The following is a 17167-nucleotide window of genomic DNA, read 5'->3' on the forward strand; positions in this document are numbered from 1 at the left end:
TTAGAAAGAAGTGGACAAGGGTGTTCCTTGGGATCCTCAGATTTCAATTGTGTGTGACAGAACAGTTACATTAGAGTTTTATCATCTGAGCAAGAGGATACGGTGTGGAGACACAGCACTTTATGAGACCCAAATTACTGTGAACATTTACTACATTTATATTTTTACCTTGTATCTTCCAGATGCTGGGCCCTTGTTTTCTTTCCTCGAACAATGCCTGGCTCCCCATTAAACTTGGGTGCCACATGTGTTGGGCAAATCTGTGGGGAATGTTCCAGCGAAGGTCCTGTCCCTACCTGCAGTGACAGGAGACAAGTGGGCCTCTGATGTGGAGAGAGAAGGACGTTCCCTGAGTGAGCCTCCTACCAGCAGTCCGGGGCTGGCCTCAGACTCCACTCTCCCAGGAGGCCAGCAGTCCCCAAGTTCTAGGACCTTCCTGGCTAAAGCCTTAGCCTGGCAGCCTGTCCACTAAGAAGTTGATTGGATCCTGAAAAGGGTCTTTGTCAAGCACCAATGAACTCATCCTCCATTCATCAGGGTTTCCTTGGTGTTATGGGTTGAACAGTGTTCACCCCAAAAAAGGTATGTTGGAATCCTAACACCTAGTACTTCAGACAGTGACCTGATTTGGAAATAGGGCCTTTACAGAGGTAATCAAGTTAAAGCGAGGTCATTAGGTTGGCTCCCATGTGATCAGTGTCCTCATAAAAAGGACAAACTTGGTCACAGAGATGGGCACGCATAGAGGGAAGAGGAAGTGCAGAGACACAGGGAGATGAGAACCATCCCGGAGCCAAGAAGAGTCTGGAACAGATCCTTCCCTCATCAGCCTCAGATGGAGCCAAACCTGTGACAACTTGAGTGTGGACTTCTGCCTCCAGAACCGTGAGACAATCAAGCTCTGTTGTCCAAGCGCCCTCAATTACGGCATTTGTTACATCAGCCCTAGCAGATGAATCCCTTGGCCTCCTCTCCTCTGAGACCCAGGCAGGTCAGGGCCAAGGAGAAGAGCACATCTGCATCTGAGCCACCCATCTTTGGAGCGACGGCAACGAACTCAAGCAGGGCCAGGCAGTGTTATTAGGAATATTATAGGTGGTTGGGTTCCTTAGGACGTTTTGAGACCCTAGGTCCAAAATCTAAATGTGATAGAAACATATTACATGTTTGTTGTGTGTGTGCATGTGTGTGTGTCCCATAGGATAGTGGGTGTGAAATAGTTACCCAGGAGTTAAGGTCCCCAGGAGGGTCTTGTCTTGAACAAGGTCTTGTTCAGGATGGTGTACAGGTGGTACCTGTATCATTTCGTCCCTATGTCTACCCCACAGGATCATTCCTATTCAGTGTGGACCCCCATCAAAAAGTAAATCCCTGCCAAAAATAGCAAAATATAGATTTGCCCATAAACAGAAATTAATATAAATATATTCAGCTCCTCTGAAGAAAATGTTCTATAGACATGAAGGGCAGCAGCTTTAGCTACGTGCCATGACTTAAATGATCCGTCACTTCTTTTAAAAATCTGCTAAGAAAACTAATGACTTTTTAAAAAAGTTGTGGAGTGGGGGGCAGGCATGGCGGCTCATGCCTGTAGTTCCAGCACTTTGGGAGGCCCTGATAGGAAGATTGCTTGAGCTCAGGAGTTCAAGACCAGCCTGGGCAACAGAGTGAGACTTTGTCTCTAGAAAAAAAATGTAAAATTAGCTGAGCATGGTAATGCACACCAGTGGTCCCAGCTACTCCAGAGGCTGAAGTGGGAGGATTGCTTAAGCTGGGGAGGTAGAGGCTGCAGTGAGCTGTGTTCGTGCCACTGCACTCCAGCCTGGGTGACAGAGTGGGACCCTGTGTAAAATAAAAAATAAAAATAAAAAAAGTCACAGACAAGGTTGTACTTGATCTTACCTGAAACAAAACAGAGAGAAGCAGGATTTTTAAAAAGCTAGCTGGGTTTTTATAAATGGAATTATATAGACAGATTTTCAAAAGACCAAATAGAAATAAGTACTTTGCATAGTGAGGGTTTCCACGTTCTTTTATTTCTCCTCAAGCTTCCCCCTCCCTCCCTGCACCTAAATCCGTTCCTGGCTAGAGCTGCCAGAAAAAAATACAGGACACCTAGTCAAACTGGTATTTCAAGAAAAACAATGAAAGCTTTTTCGAAGTGTAAGTACATCTCAAATATTTCATGGGACATGTTTATACTAAAAATTCATTTGTTGTTTATCTGAAATGCAAATTTAACTGGGCATCTTTTTTGGGGTGCTGGATCTGGGGACCATCTTATGCCGGAACGCACGGGCTGTGTGAGGGGCGTCCTACTGAGAGTCCGGCTGACGGCCCGGGCCGGTTGTATCTGTCCCCCGGCTAGGAGAGGCTCTGAGGCAATGACTGCAGCTGTTCCCCCCCGAGGACGGGGGTCGGGGGGTCGGGCCTTGGGGAGCCCCCGTAGGAGGCAAGGCGCTAGAAACTAGAGAAGCGACAGGGACCCCTTTTTTGCGTCTGAGTCCAAGGAGAAACAGCTGGGTCTAGGGGGAGACGGTCCGGACTCTGGGTCTGGCTCAACGAATGCCGGAGGCCACCCTGAGCTCCAGAGTGGTGGAGCCCGGGACGCGACTGCGGGGGTCCGGGAGAGCCGGGGGCACCGCAGCCTCGCTCCAGCCCCACTGGCCTGCCCGGGACTCCAAGAAGAGGCAGCGGATCTCCCAGTTCCTGACCAACCTGGCCGGGCCCCGGTCGGCCACCTCGCGCCCCCTGGTGGCCGCAGAGGGAGAAGCCGCCCGCTCATTTCTCCTGCAGCTGCTGGAATCTGGCTGAGCGCCCGGACCGGAAGGAGGGAGGGGACACGACAGAGTCCTCGAGGGAGCTAAGGCTTCATAGGGCAGGAAGAAGACAGTGGCCGTTTCCACCGAAGACACCACGTGCAGTGTCTTCACGGGCAAAGCAATCCCAGCTGTGAATCCCACGGAGCATCTACCTGCTCACCAAATTCTGGCGGCAGAACGAAGCCTCTGGTCGATGTCCCCAAGGGAGATCCCTCGCCGCTCCTGAGAGCACCTTTGCCGACTCCCCTCTGCAGGCATTAGGCCACTGGGGAACTGAATGCTCTCCTGGCCCCACCAGTTAGCCACCTTGTGTGACAGGGAAATCTTATCTTCTCAAATATAAGACTGGTGAAGCTGTAAGAAAAATACATATGTACATCCTCCTCACTCAGCAGTAACATCCTCAGGCTCTTGCTGCTAACCCAAAATGAAAAGATCGAGGTCTGAGGACTTGGTTTACATTATTCACACAATGATTTTATCCTCTTTCCCCTTCCCTCAAGGCTGTGGGAATGTTCTCTAAGAGGGGGAAGAATCCAGACTCACGTGTTCTGAGTGAAAATCAAGGGCAAGAGTTGTCGTTACCACCCACGCGGCTCTTCCCCCACCCCGCCGGTCCCAGAGCGAGTTAAGAGCAAAGTGGTTAGAGCCAACACTGTATTCAAGATGGCTAATTTTATTAGTCAATTTGGCCAGACCAAGGTACCCAGATATTTGGTCAAATATTGGTCTGGATGTTGCTGTGAATGTGTTTTTCAGATAAGAATAACATTTAACGTGGGGCTGAGACAGAAGGATTACTTGAGTCCAGGAATTCAAGACCAACTGGGCAACATATGAGACCATCTCTACAAAAATTTTTAAAAATTAGCCAGGCATGGTGGCTCCACCTGTGGTCCCAGCTATTGACTGCTTGAGCCCGGGAGGTTGAGGCTGCAGTGAGCTGAGATTACACCACTGCCAGCCTGGGCGACAGAATGAAACCCTATCTTCAAAGAAAGAGAGAAAGAGACATTTAAACCAGTAGATTCAGTAAATTACCCTCCATAATGTGGGTGGGTCTCATCCAATCAGTTAAAGGTCCTTTCCTTTTAAGAAAAGGAAAAAGCTTGACCTTGCTGAGGAAGAGGGAATTCCGCCTCCAGGATGCCTTCCGTCTTGAGACTGCAACAGCAGCTCTTCCCTGGGTCTCCAGCTTGCTGATCTACCCTGGAGATTTTGGACTCACTGGCCTCCACAATCACAGAAGCCAGTGCCTTACAAATCAATCAGTCTTTCTCTGCCTCTTTTGATAGAAAGGAAAACAGATCTACCCATCTATCTATTATCTATCTATAGAGAGAGGGACATCTATATGTCTATATGGATAGATTATCTATCTAGAGAAATAAAGGGAGATTTATTAACAGGAGATATATATGCCTCCGTGTGTGTGTGTATCTGTCAATCTCCTGTTGGTTCAATTTATCTGGAGAGCCCTGACTGAAGGTCCCTAGGGCCTTGGCATCAGCTCAGCCCAGGCCCATTCCCCTCACCCACTCCAGAGCATGGCTCTAGCAATCCCCATCTCCCGTCTTATCACCTTCCCTTTCCAGTGGGTGATTTCCTTCTGCAGAAAGCAACTGTTGTTTCTCTCATCCTTGAAAATCTCGATCCCACTTCTTTTCCAGCTACTACTAGTTTTTGTTTTTGTTTTTTGTCCTGCTTGCAACAAAATTCCTCTAAAAAGTCTGTACTCTCTCCAAGTTCTCTCCTCCAATTCTCTGTCATTTTATTGTGAAATATAGCACACACAGAGAAAAAGGGCAAAACCAGAAACATCCAGCTTGATAATTTCTCCAAAACCCTTACAACCACCAACCAGATCAAGAAATAGCACACTGGCAAGAGTTCAGAAGCCTTCCTCATGCCCCTCCCGGTGTCCACCCCATCTGCCCCCAAGGGTAAACACCATCCTGACCTTTATGATAATCAGTTCCTTAATTTATTTTTTTGTGCCATCTAGGCTTGCATCCCCTAACACTGTACTTCATTGTTACCCATTTTTTTGATCTTCAGATAATGAAATAACACAAGATCTTCAGATAATGAAATAACACAATTTTACAGATGTAAAATTTACCCATGTCAACATGTATAACTACATTTCATTTGTTTTTGCTAAATTGTAGAATCTTTTTGTTGTTGTTGTTGTTGTTTTGTTTTGAGACAGCGTCTCGCTCTGTCACCCAGGCTGGAGTGCAATGGCATGATCTCGGCTCACTGCAACCTCGGCCTCCCGGGTTCAAGCGATTTCTTCTGCTTCAGCCTCCCGCGTAGCTGGGACTACAGGCCCCTGCCACTGCACCCGGTTAATTTTTGTATTTTTAGTAAACACTAGGTTTCACCATGTTGGCCAGGCTGGTCTCAAACTCCTGACCTTGTGATCCACCCGCCTTGGCCTCCCAAAGTGCTGGGATTATAGACCTGAGCCACCATGCCCAGCTAGTTACTTTACGGAATCTTAATGCATTATTTATCCACTGCTGCATAATGTATTACCCCAAAACGTAGCAGCTTAAGACTAACGTTTATGATTTCACACATGTTCTAAGAGTCAGGAGTCTCGAGAGTGGCTTCGCTGGGTGCTCTGGCCCACGGTCCTCTCATGCAGTTGCAGCAAAGCTGCCACCTGAAGTTGTCATCGCTGAAGACTTAACTGGGGCTGAGGGAGCCACTTCCAAACTCACTCCCAAGGCTGTTGACAGACTTTGGTTCCTCACTACTTGGGCCTCTCCAGAGGGCTGCTCGTGACCTAGATTCCCCAGAGCAAATAAGCCAAGAGACAGAGTGTGAGTGACAGAGCTCCCAAGATGGAAGCTGTAATGTCACGTTTCCTGTCACGTGACACACCATCACTGCTGCCCATAAGCCACTGATCACACAGGAGAACCCTGGCCCACGAGGGAGGGAACCACACGAAGATGTGAGCACCAGGAGGCAGGAATCATCTGAGAGGTTGCCTACCACAACCCTTGGATAAACATAGAAAAATGTATCCATTCTATTAGTGGTAAACATTTGGGTTGTTTCTAGTTTAGGGCTATTGTGATAGAGCCTCTGTGAACATTCTTGTTCATGTCTATTGGTGCATACGTGCACGCATTTCTTTCGGGTAAATATCTATAAGTGTAACTAATGGCAAACTGTTTTACAAAGTGATCCACAAATGTACGCTCCCTCCAGGAATATATGAGATTTCCAGTTATTACATGTTCTCAATTCCACTTGATATGGTCCATCCCTTTAACTTCAGCCATTCTGGTGAGCTTGAATTAATATCTCATCGTGGCTTTAATTTGCATGTCCCTGATGGATAAACAGCTTGAACAGCTTTTCATGTATTTCTTGGCCATTAGGATATGCTGTCTTGGGACACGCAGTAGACATGGAGCTAGGGTGTTCAAGTCTTCCTTCCAGCAAGGACTTGCAGCTCAGCTGTGGGGAGTGTGGTTTGCAGATGGTCACCAGCTCCTTCAGGGTCTGCCCGAACAGCAGAGAACTACCTTGTCCAAAGTCATGCTCTTCCTGAGTATGACTGAGTGTTGACTGAGCAAGGGAAGGCCAAAGCACAGCCGTTCAGCCTGAATGGGGCAGATTGAGAAGCAATTCCACTCCTGAGCCCCACCAGGTTGGCCCAGGCTGTGCTAGGCTACATCGCAGTTCAACTCCTTTCTCTGCCCAATCCTGCTTCTTCCCTCTTGGTTCACAATAAACATCTTGATTCCTAATAAACATCTTGCACCACAAACTCCTTTCCAGGGTCTGCTTCTGAAGAACTCCATCTGCGGTGTGAAGTGCCTTTTTGAAAAAAAGCCTATTGCCCATCTTCCTATGGGATTGTCTGGGTTTTTTCTTACCAATTTGCTGCTTTTTGTTTAGTGTGGATACAAGTCCTTTGTGAATTACATGTGTGGCAAATATCTTCTCTCACTGTGTCTTGCCTTGTTAATTTCTTTATTGTGTCTTTGAAGAACAGAAGGTCTTCATTTAGATGTAATTTAATTTATCAATTTATTTCCTTTCTATATACGTTCTTTGTATCCTGTCTAAGAAATATTTTCCTGCCGGGCGCGGTGGCTCAAGCCTGTAATCCCAGCACTTTGGGAGGCCGAGACGGGCGGATCACAAGGTCAGCAAATCGAGACCATCCTGGTTAACACGGTGAAACCCCGTCTCTACTAAAAAATACAAAAAACTAGCCGGGCGAGGTGGCAGGCGCCTGTAGTCCCAGCTACTCGGGAGGCTGAGCCAGGAGAATGGCGTAAACCCAGGAGGCGGAGCTTGCAGTGAGCTGAGATCTGGCCACTGCACTCCAGCCTGGGCGACAGAGCTAGACTCCGTCTCAAAAAAAAAAAAAAAAAAAAGAAATATTTTCCTATCCTAAGGTTATGAATGTATTCTCCTATATTATATTCAAAAAGCTTGTATTGTTTCACCTTTCAGATTTACATGTATATGCTACCTGGAATTAATCGTTTCGTAAGGCGTGAGGCTGGGACCGTGTAACATTTTTTTCCCAGATGGATATGCTATTGCCCTAGCACTATATTTTGAAAATGCCTTCTTTCCCCTCAGTGCTGTAATACCAACTTGTCCCGTACATCAAGTGTGAGTCTGCCCACATATGTGGGTCTGTTTCTGGATTTCCATTCTGTATCATTGGCCTATCTGTCTGTTTTTGTCCCAATACCACACTGTCCAATACCCACTGGTTTTTTCCCCCAATTTTTAAAAGTGTGGTAAAATACACACAACATAAAATTCACCATCTTAACCATATTTAAGAGTACAGTTTAGGCTGGGCACGGTGGCTCACGCCTGTAATCTCAGCACTTTGGGAGGCCTAGGCGGGCAGATCACCTGAGGTCAGGAGTTCGAGACCAGCTTGGCCAACATGATGAAACCCTATCTCCACTAAAAATACAAAAACTAGCCAAGTATGGTGGTGCGTGCCTGTAATCCCAGCTACTCGGCAGGCTGAGGCAGGAGAATCACTTGAACCTGGAAGGCAGAGGTTGTAGTGAGCCAAGATTGCACCATTGCACTCCAGCCTGGGCAACAAGAGCAAAACTCTGTCTCAAAAATAAATAAATACATAAATAAATACGTACAGTTCAGTGGTATTAAATGCATTCATAATGTGCAATCATCACCACTTCCAATTCCAGAACTCTTTTCATCTTGTGAAACTGAAACTCTACATCAGTTAAACACTAACTCCCCATTCCTCCTCCCATCCCAGCAACCACCATTCTGTTTTCTCTCTATGAATTTGACTACTCTAAGTACCTCATGTAAGTGGGGTCATACAGTATTTGTCTCTTTGTGACTGGTGTATTTACTTAACATAATGTTTAGCATAATGTCCTCAAGGGTCATCTGTGTTTTAGCATGTATCATAATTTCTTTCCTTTTTAAGGCTGAATAATATTGCATTGTATGTCTATATCACATTTTGTTTTATTTATTCATCTATCAATGGACATTTAGGTTGCTCCACATTTTAGCTATTGTAAATAATGCTGATGTGAATAGCTATGCATATATCTCTTTGAGACCCTACTTTTAGTTCTTTCAGGTATATACTCAGAAGTAGAGTTGCTGGATCATATATCATACAGTACCTCTAATTTTAATTTTTTGAGGAACCATCGTACTATTTTCTAAAGCAGACACACCAGTTTACATTTCCACCAATGTTTCACAAAAGTTCCAATTTTTCCATTGTCATGAACACCTGTTATTTTCTGGGTGGTGGTTGTTTTTTTTGTAGTAGTAGCCATCATATCAGGTGTGAGATGTTATCTTATTGTAATTTTGGTTTGTATTTCTTTAATTATTAGTGATGTTGAGCATCTTTTCATGTGCTTATTGGTTATTTGTATATCTTCTTTGGAGAAATTTCTATTCCAGTCCTTTACCCATTTTTTTAATCAGGTGGGTTTGTTGTTGTTATTATTGTGTTGAGTTTTAGGAGTTCACTAAATATTCTGGATATTAATCCTTTATCAGATAAGTGATTTAAAAATATTTTCCCCCATTCTATGGGTTGCCTTTTTATTCTGTTGGTAGTGTCTTTTGATGCACAAAATTTTTTAATTTTCATGAAGTCCAGTCTATTTTTTATTTTATTGCTTATGCTTTTTATGTCGTATCCAAGAAATAATTGTCAAATCCAATGTCATAAAGCTTTTGCCCTATGTTTTCTTCTAAGAGTTTTATAGTTTTAGGTCTTACATTCAGGTCTTTGATACATTTTGAGTTAATTTCTGTATGTGGTCTGAGGTAATGGTCTACCTTCATTCTTTTGCATGCGAATATCCAGTTTTCCTGGCACCGTTTGTTAAAAAGACTGTCATTTATCCATTGAATGATATAGGCAGCCTTGTGAAAAAATATTTTACCATATATGCAAGGTTTATTTCTGGGCTCTATTCTATTCCGTCAGTCTATATGTCTGTCTGTATACCGGTACCACACTGTTTTTATTATGTAGCTTTGTATTTCATTTTGAAATAGGAATGTGAATCCCCCAGCTTCGTTCTTCATTTTCAAGATTGTTTTGGCTATTCAGGGTCCCTTGAAATTCCATATGAATTTTAAGATGATTTTTTTCTACTCCTGCAAGGAAGTTACTAGATTTTGATAGGGATTGCATTGAATATGTAGATTACTTTTGATAGTATTGACTGACACCTTAATAATTTTGTCTTTCAATCCATGAATGTTGGGTGTGTTTCCATTTATTTATATCTTCTTTAATATTTTAGCAATGTTTTATAGATTTCATTGTATAAGAATTTCATCTCTTTGATTGATTCCTAAGTATTTTTTATTATTATTATTTTTATTTTTTTAAGACAGGGTCTTGCTCTATCACCCAGGCTAGAGTGCAGTGGCACAATCTTGGCTCACTGCAACCTCCACCTACTGTGTTCAAGCAATTCTCCTGCCTCAGCCTCCCGAGTAGCTGGGATTACAGGCACCTACCACCACGCTTGGCTAATTTTTGTATTTTTAAGAGTTGGGGTTTACCATATTGGTCAGGCTGGTCTCGAGCTCCTGACCTCAAGTGATCCATCCATCATTCTTTTTGATGTCACTGTAAATATAATCGTTAGTCCATTTCCATGCAGCTAGTAAATACATACCTGAGACTGGGTAATTTATAAAGAAAAAGAGGTTTCATTATAAAGAAAAACAGGTTTAATGGACTCACAGTTCCATGTGGCTGAGAAGACCTCACAATGATGGTGGAAGGTGAAAGGCACATCTTACATGGCAGCAGGCAAGAGAGAATGAGAGCCAAGAGAAAGAGGAAATCCATTATAAAACCATCAGATCTCATGAGAGTTATTCACCATCACAAGAACAGGAAGGGGGAAACTGCCCCCATGATTCACTTATCTTCCACTGGGTCCTTCCTGCAACATGTGGGAATTATGGGAGCTACAATTCAAGATGAGATTTGGGTGGGGACCCAGCCAAACCATATCAATAATTTTTGTAATTTCCTTTTCAGATTGTTCATTGTTAATGTATAGAAATGCAACTGAATTTTTGTGTGTTGACTTTGTATCCTGCTACTTTGCTGAGTAGTGTATTGGGTCGAACAGTTTTTTTCTTGTTGTGTGTGGAATCATTAGGATTTTCTGCACATAAGGTGATATAACATCTATGAACAGAGATAATTTACTTCTCTCTTTCCAACTTGGATGCCATGTCTTGCTTTTTCTCACCTAATTGCTCTGGCTAGAATTTCCAGCACTATGTTGAATAGAAATGGTGAAAGCGCGCATCCTTGCCTTGTTCCTGACCTTAGAGAAAAAGCTTTCAGTCTTTCACCATTGACCATTATGTTCACTTGTATTTTTTATATATTGGTTTTATTAATTCTCATTCTCTTTTAATCCCACTTAGATGGGCCAAATAAAAAGGCCTAAGAATATTAACTTCAGGTTGATTTTTCTGCAATCAGCAGGAATCTAGAGTCATGCTGGAGTGGGTCTGTGGCCTCACAGCAAAAACGCTGTCTGTAAATGGTCCTCTAGGTTTAGAGAAATCAGAGAGAGACCATCAGTTCTTTCACTGACATCCCTGAATTTTGCCGTGGTTTATATGCTCATTTGAACACAAGTGTTCACCTGTACCACAGGCTCCTCCCCTACCCTGCCCCAGCTCTGTATCCTCCTTAATTGCTCAGCAGCAGAGATGCACTGGCTGCCAGGGGTCAGGGATTTCAGCTTCAGAGGTGTTGGATGACTTGCACACAGTAGGCTGGAGAAATTCTCATGATGCCAACTGGGTCACTAGGCTAGGTTGCCTTGCCCAGGCAGAAAGCCACAGGCTATACCCCAGACACTGGGCAATGATCCAGTTGCTCTTTGAAGCAGAAACTTTGCCTGCTCTTGGGATAAGAGCACTTCCCAGCAAATTTCTGTCTCCAGAGGTGACATCCAAGGAGTAACTGTAATGAGGTCCTTGTCCATCAACTCTTCCACCATGGGTGCACATGTGAATAAATAGTAGACTATTTAGACTGAATTGGGAAAGGCTTATTGACAGCAATAGGAGGAATCTAACCTTCAAATATTCATTCTGCTAACTCAGAATACCTGCTCAAATTTCAATTCAATAAATATGTGCCATGCAGCAAGTTAGACTTCAGCAACCTTCAGAGTTCCTTCAGAGTTCCCACACTGGTGGGAAACAGAAGCAAATGCAAAAAATTCAGGACACTGTAAGCAGTGTCCTGGAAAATTCCAAAGTGTTTTCATCTTATTTTATGTTGCTATATTGCTGGGGTGCATTTTAGTAACTGGATGGCAGCAGAAAGGATTAGAGTGCTCGAAATTAACCCTAATAGTCATTTCTAGAACTCTATTCTTCACAGAACGGGTGTCTTCATTTTCCCTCAGCTTCCGTCCTCAGTCCTGATGTAAAAAGTAATATTTAAATACAATCAAAGAAATTATCCAAGAAACACATATTTGGCCCGGTAAGAAGGCTGCTAAGGTTTAGAATTAGAACCTCAAATAGATCCTTTAGAATCCCCACTCAGTAGAAAAAAGAGGGTGAATAGATGCAAGGAAACCAGACTGGGCAGTCTATGACACTATCTTGGTCAAAGATTGGACACCCAGGGGATGAAGCCCTGCTCTACCTCAAGGTAATCACATTCAAGGCTGAGGAAGAATATATTGCTTCTGTCAAGACAATTACCTAGAACTGTAACACTTGGAATCATTTTTCTGCAAGCATAAGCTGCAACACTTTAGATTGCGATGGATCTTAAAGGTCCCTTTGCCTGTGTGTGTGAGAGTGTGTGTGTGTGTGTGTGTGTGTGTGTGTGTGTGTTTTTTAAAAACAGTCTAGCTCTGCTGTCCAGGCTGCAGTGCAGGGGTGCAAACACAGCTCACGGGAGCCTCGACCTCCTGGGCTCAAGTGATCCTCCCACCTCAGCCTCCCAAAGTGCTGGAACTATAGGTGCATGCCACCATGCCTGGTCCCCCTTCACCCTTTTGGCTAACATGAAGTCACCTAACCTGGAAGCCCACATATCTTGGCACAATGGGATCTCATTTCAACACAGCATGGGGGCTCTGAGATAGAGGGGAGGATCTGACTCAAGTATAACCATGCGCCCATTCTCCAAGAACATTAGTAGCTGTGGTGGGCTACATACAGCAGGTGGTCACACTAGACCTGATCCGGCCAGCTTCCACTTTAATAAGGGCTGCGTGTGTGTGTGTGTGTGTGTGTGTGTGTGTGTGTGTGTGTGTGCTGGTTTCCTTCCTGGCCTTCCATAATGGAAAGATGGAGAATGAGGGTTGTGGAACGGGGTGCAGCACCTTGCAGGGGAAGATGCCTGGGTCCCAGCTCCAGTTCATCCGCGGTGCCAAGTCACTCCTCGTCTCTGGATCTTTGTGTCTCTATCCCCCCCTTCATATCAATATCTGACCCTCTGTGGGCACAACAGGGACTGCAGTTTGCTCCAAATCAGAGCTGCAGCATGAGTGCCCCATAAATACAAGTATGCAGCACTTACACACATGCTTTTATTCCCTTCCCATGATAACGCTGCCCATGGAGGCAGCAGTCTATCTCATGTAGTTTACCTCCATGGGCAACATAATCAAGACTAAAGTCGGGGGTTTTGTTTCTATCCCTACATTCCAGCTCTGCTTCTATTAGGCTGTGGAGGGGATTAGGGAGAAGGGACTTGGTTCAATCAGATGCAAATGCAGAGAAAACTTTAGAAATCATACTGAGTGACATAGAGAAAGGCTTGGTTTTTTTAAAAGATTTTTTTCTCACTCTAAAAAGAATTCCTTTTAACACACTGAAACATTCAAAATTCTACTCAAAACTCAGTTTTAGTATTATCAAACTTAAACAGCGTCTACAATGTGCTGTTCCTGAAGTGTCACTCCTGACATTTAGTGTGATACCCTGTCATTAAGTCAGCAGACTTGAAAGATGTGAGGGTTTTCAGTGTATAAAGAAATAATGCTGAGGATCATAACACTATAGTTTCATCTCCCATTCTCAAAAGCACTTTGCTGCTAATCACATTAATCCTTATAATTTCCATGATAATAGACCCAGATCAGTGTTTTGTGAGTAGGGGTGGGTAGGTGGGGCAAGATTTCCTTGGGATCGTGGGAAAAAGAGTGACTACTGAGTTCTGAACCAGGAGTTAGGCTGCGGGAAGAGCAGCAACTCTAAGATACTTGAAAGGGGGTGCCTTGCCATCTTTCAACTTGAGCCACCTCTCCTGGCTCTCTCCCTGTTTAATAGATGCTGTCAGGTCAAGAAGAGGAACAGTAAGCTTTGGGAGGAACTTGGAAAGTGACATAGAGCCTAGCCAATGACTGGAGTCCCAAGAACGTGGCGGAGAATCGGGAAATAAAAAAGCTGCGGAAACGTTGGATGTGGTTATAAAGCACACAGACTAATCGGACAAAGATACAGATGCAGGCTAATGCATATGAATGAGGGAGGCTATCACGATCCCACGAACACTACTGAATAATGATGTCTCCTTGGTAATCGTCAAACCTGATTGGAAGATCAGGATTTTTTAAGTCTCTTATTGAATTTTTGTCACATGCCTTTTTTTTTAAATCAAAATACCCATCAGTGCATTTGATCCCTCCTACTGTGTATCATTTCTAAATGAACTTTTGTAGTTAAAAACAAAAACACATCTCCCCCTAAAGGATGACTGGGTACCAGGAAGACTGTTCAAAATAGTATTTCAAAGATTCCTCAGTTATTTCAACCAAAGGTCTGCAGCCTCCCTAAGTTTGGGCAGCATATTTGGAAAAAGAACACTAAAGGAATGGCAACTATTCTACAAGGAACCAGACTCCCTTGGAGGCAAATGTTCAGTTTGTCCAGAAAGGAAGGGTATGGGTTTTATGTTTTGCGGGGAGGGGTGGAAGGTTTGGGGAAGGAGTGCAGAAAGCAATAATAAAAAGCTCTTATGGTTACCACATAGAAGAGGTATAGTGCTCCTTCTTCTATACACCCTGTTTTGCATTGTCACAATGGACTGGATTCAACTTTAAAAATTCTGGATATTGTTTAGTTGGTGCACAGGTAAATTATCTTCAATTGCAACATAAACATGTTTATCTTTGACAATAAAACATTTCCAAGGGGTTTAAATGTACATTATTCTCAAGGAAACTGCCTCAGTGGTCCTAGTTTTCACTAAATAGACCTCATTCCCTTTGAAAAATCAGTGTTCTATATCTCTTTGTAAATACAGGTCCTACATGTATTGAATTCCAACTGTTGAGAGACAGTTTTCCATGGATCTCTCATGTTTCTGCACGCCTGTGATCAGAGACACACAAGCTTTTGTTCTAGACTATCTTTTCAAGGGTGTCTGTATAGCAAACAGCCTTGGAAGGCAGTGTCTCCCTCCCAGAAAGAGGGCGAGTTTGTTTGCTGTCCGGGATAGTAAGATCAGACAGGGTTGCTTGCAGGCCCTTGACAGGGTTAGGTCTCCCAAGCTTGGAGTTCCTCAGCTGTGATATGAACAGCATCTGCCTGGCCACTCCGCATCGCCTCCATGGGAATTTGGGGGACAACAGGAACAGATGGGGAACATGAAGCTCATGCCGCCTACTGTGCCTCTGTCTTTGGAGTCCTCTGTTTTGTCAGCATCCATGACACTGGCAGGTTAACTTGTTAGCTTGCATGTAAAAACTCTGGACTCTTAATAGCTGACACCTATCAAGCAAACAGATTAGATTTTGTAGAGTTAAGGAATTTCCATGTCCTATTTGTCCACCTCTCTCAAGCAAACAAATGCAAATTGCAATTCCAGCACATTGAATACATATGGATTGTCTTTTGGAGTTGGTTGCAAAGAGACTTAATGTTTCCAGACAGTAAATTTAATGGGTTAAAGGACACACAGTCAGGTGCGGTGGCTCATGCCTATAGTTCCAGTACTTTGGGTGGCCAAGGGTTGAGGCTAGCTCAAGGCCAGCCTGGCAAACATAGCAAGACCCCCGTCTCTAAATAAATACAATGAGCCAGGTTAGTGCCTGTGGTCCTAGCTACTTCGGAGGAGGATGATGTAGGAGAATCACTTGATTCCAGGAGTTGAGGCTGCAGTGAGCTATGATTGCACCACTGTACTCCAGCCTGAGCGACAGAGAATGACTCTGTCTCTAAAAAAATAATAAATAACAAAGGACACATGTAAGGAAGACGGAGTTTAGGGGGAAACATAAAAGATCAAGAGAGGGAGGTAATCCCAGAAGATGCAGATAGAAATAAATTACAATGCATTTCTTTAATCGTGGTTTTTAGTCTCAAACGAAACACACCATTCTTTGTTAAAGAAAATTACAGCCCTATCGCCCTCTACTGGAACGAGGCTGGAAAATACAGAGAAATAGCTTGAAGTTAACTCTTAATGGAATCTGTTCACACTGAAGTCCATTGCTGCTATTATCCAGATGTTAAAAGTGTAAACCTCAGGTGTTTCTGGTAAGGTATGAGGGATACAGCTCCCTTTGTGTACCCAGGCTGATAGGTTAACCTGAACAACTTCGTGCTGAAAAGAGTGGCCAGTCCTTCCCACACGCACCTTCCATTTGCAGCCGTCACTGATTGCCAGGACCAGTAACAGGCTGTGATTTGCTCAAAGTCCCAGCAAGTCGACCCCAGCACTGCTGCTCCACACCTGCACCACCTGCATTCCACAGAAAACCGCTGTGCAGAATCCTCCCCTTGCCTATCAATCCCACCTCCAGACCTACTCAGCTCTATCTCAGAAAAGTCTCACTCTGCTCTTGGGAGCTACAGTAGGGCTGGACACAGTGAATGCCAACCCACCAACTCCAGAGTACATCACTCTGTGATCTCAGATGGTGTCAAACGTCACCCTATCAATACCACAAAGCAGTGGTGCCCAAATGTTTTGATCATGCACCCAAATCAGAAAAAACAATGTAATGCACCAATAAATGTATATTTATTTATAAATAATAGAAGTGTACAATTGTACAATATATTATGTACATTATAAAACACACAAAAATAGAAATTTAAAAGGATGAGATTAAATACAAATAATCATTTTAATACTTCCTCAATGGACTGATCATCTCCACGCCCCTGGGATGTATACACCCCCACCTGAAACAATAGCCCTAAAGTATGTCAATGATTGTTATTTGGGTTTTCAGCTCAGGTTACAGAAATATGTACAAGATCACATCTTTTAAGTTTTGCAAAATAGCCCTAGCATCAAGTTTAAATGGATGAGAATGCTTGGTGCTAACTTCTTGAGACATATTTGGACTGGTCACTACACAGCTGGTAAAATGTCATGTTACGGTTCACCAATAGTTATTTCACTTTAAGGCAGTCTAAATAGGGGATTTCATGGAGTTAAATCAGGTTATTTGTGGGAAAGTTGTTTTAAAAAAACATTTTAAAGCAAAGGATCATGATTTGTTTTTTTTTTTTTTTTTTTCCAAAAACACCCAACTGGCTGGGCGCAGTGGCTCATGCATGTAATCCCAGCACTTTGGGAGGCTGAGGAGGGCTGATCACTTGAGGCCAGGAGCTCGAGACCAGCCTGGACAACATGGCAAAATCCCGTCTCTACTAAACATAAAATTAGCTGGTGTGGTGGCATGCACCTGTAGTCCCAGCTACTCAGGAGGCTGAGGCAGAAGAATCGCTTGAAGCTGGGAGGCGGAGGTTGCAGTGAGCTGAGATTGCACCACTGCATTCCTCCAGCCTAGACGACAGAGCGAGACTCCATCTCAAGA

This window comes from Macaca thibetana, chromosome 4 (assembly GCF_024542745.1).
Source record: "Macaca thibetana thibetana isolate TM-01 chromosome 4, ASM2454274v1, whole genome shotgun sequence".
Classification (NCBI taxonomy): Eukaryota; Metazoa; Chordata; class Mammalia; order Primates; family Cercopithecidae; genus Macaca; species Macaca thibetana.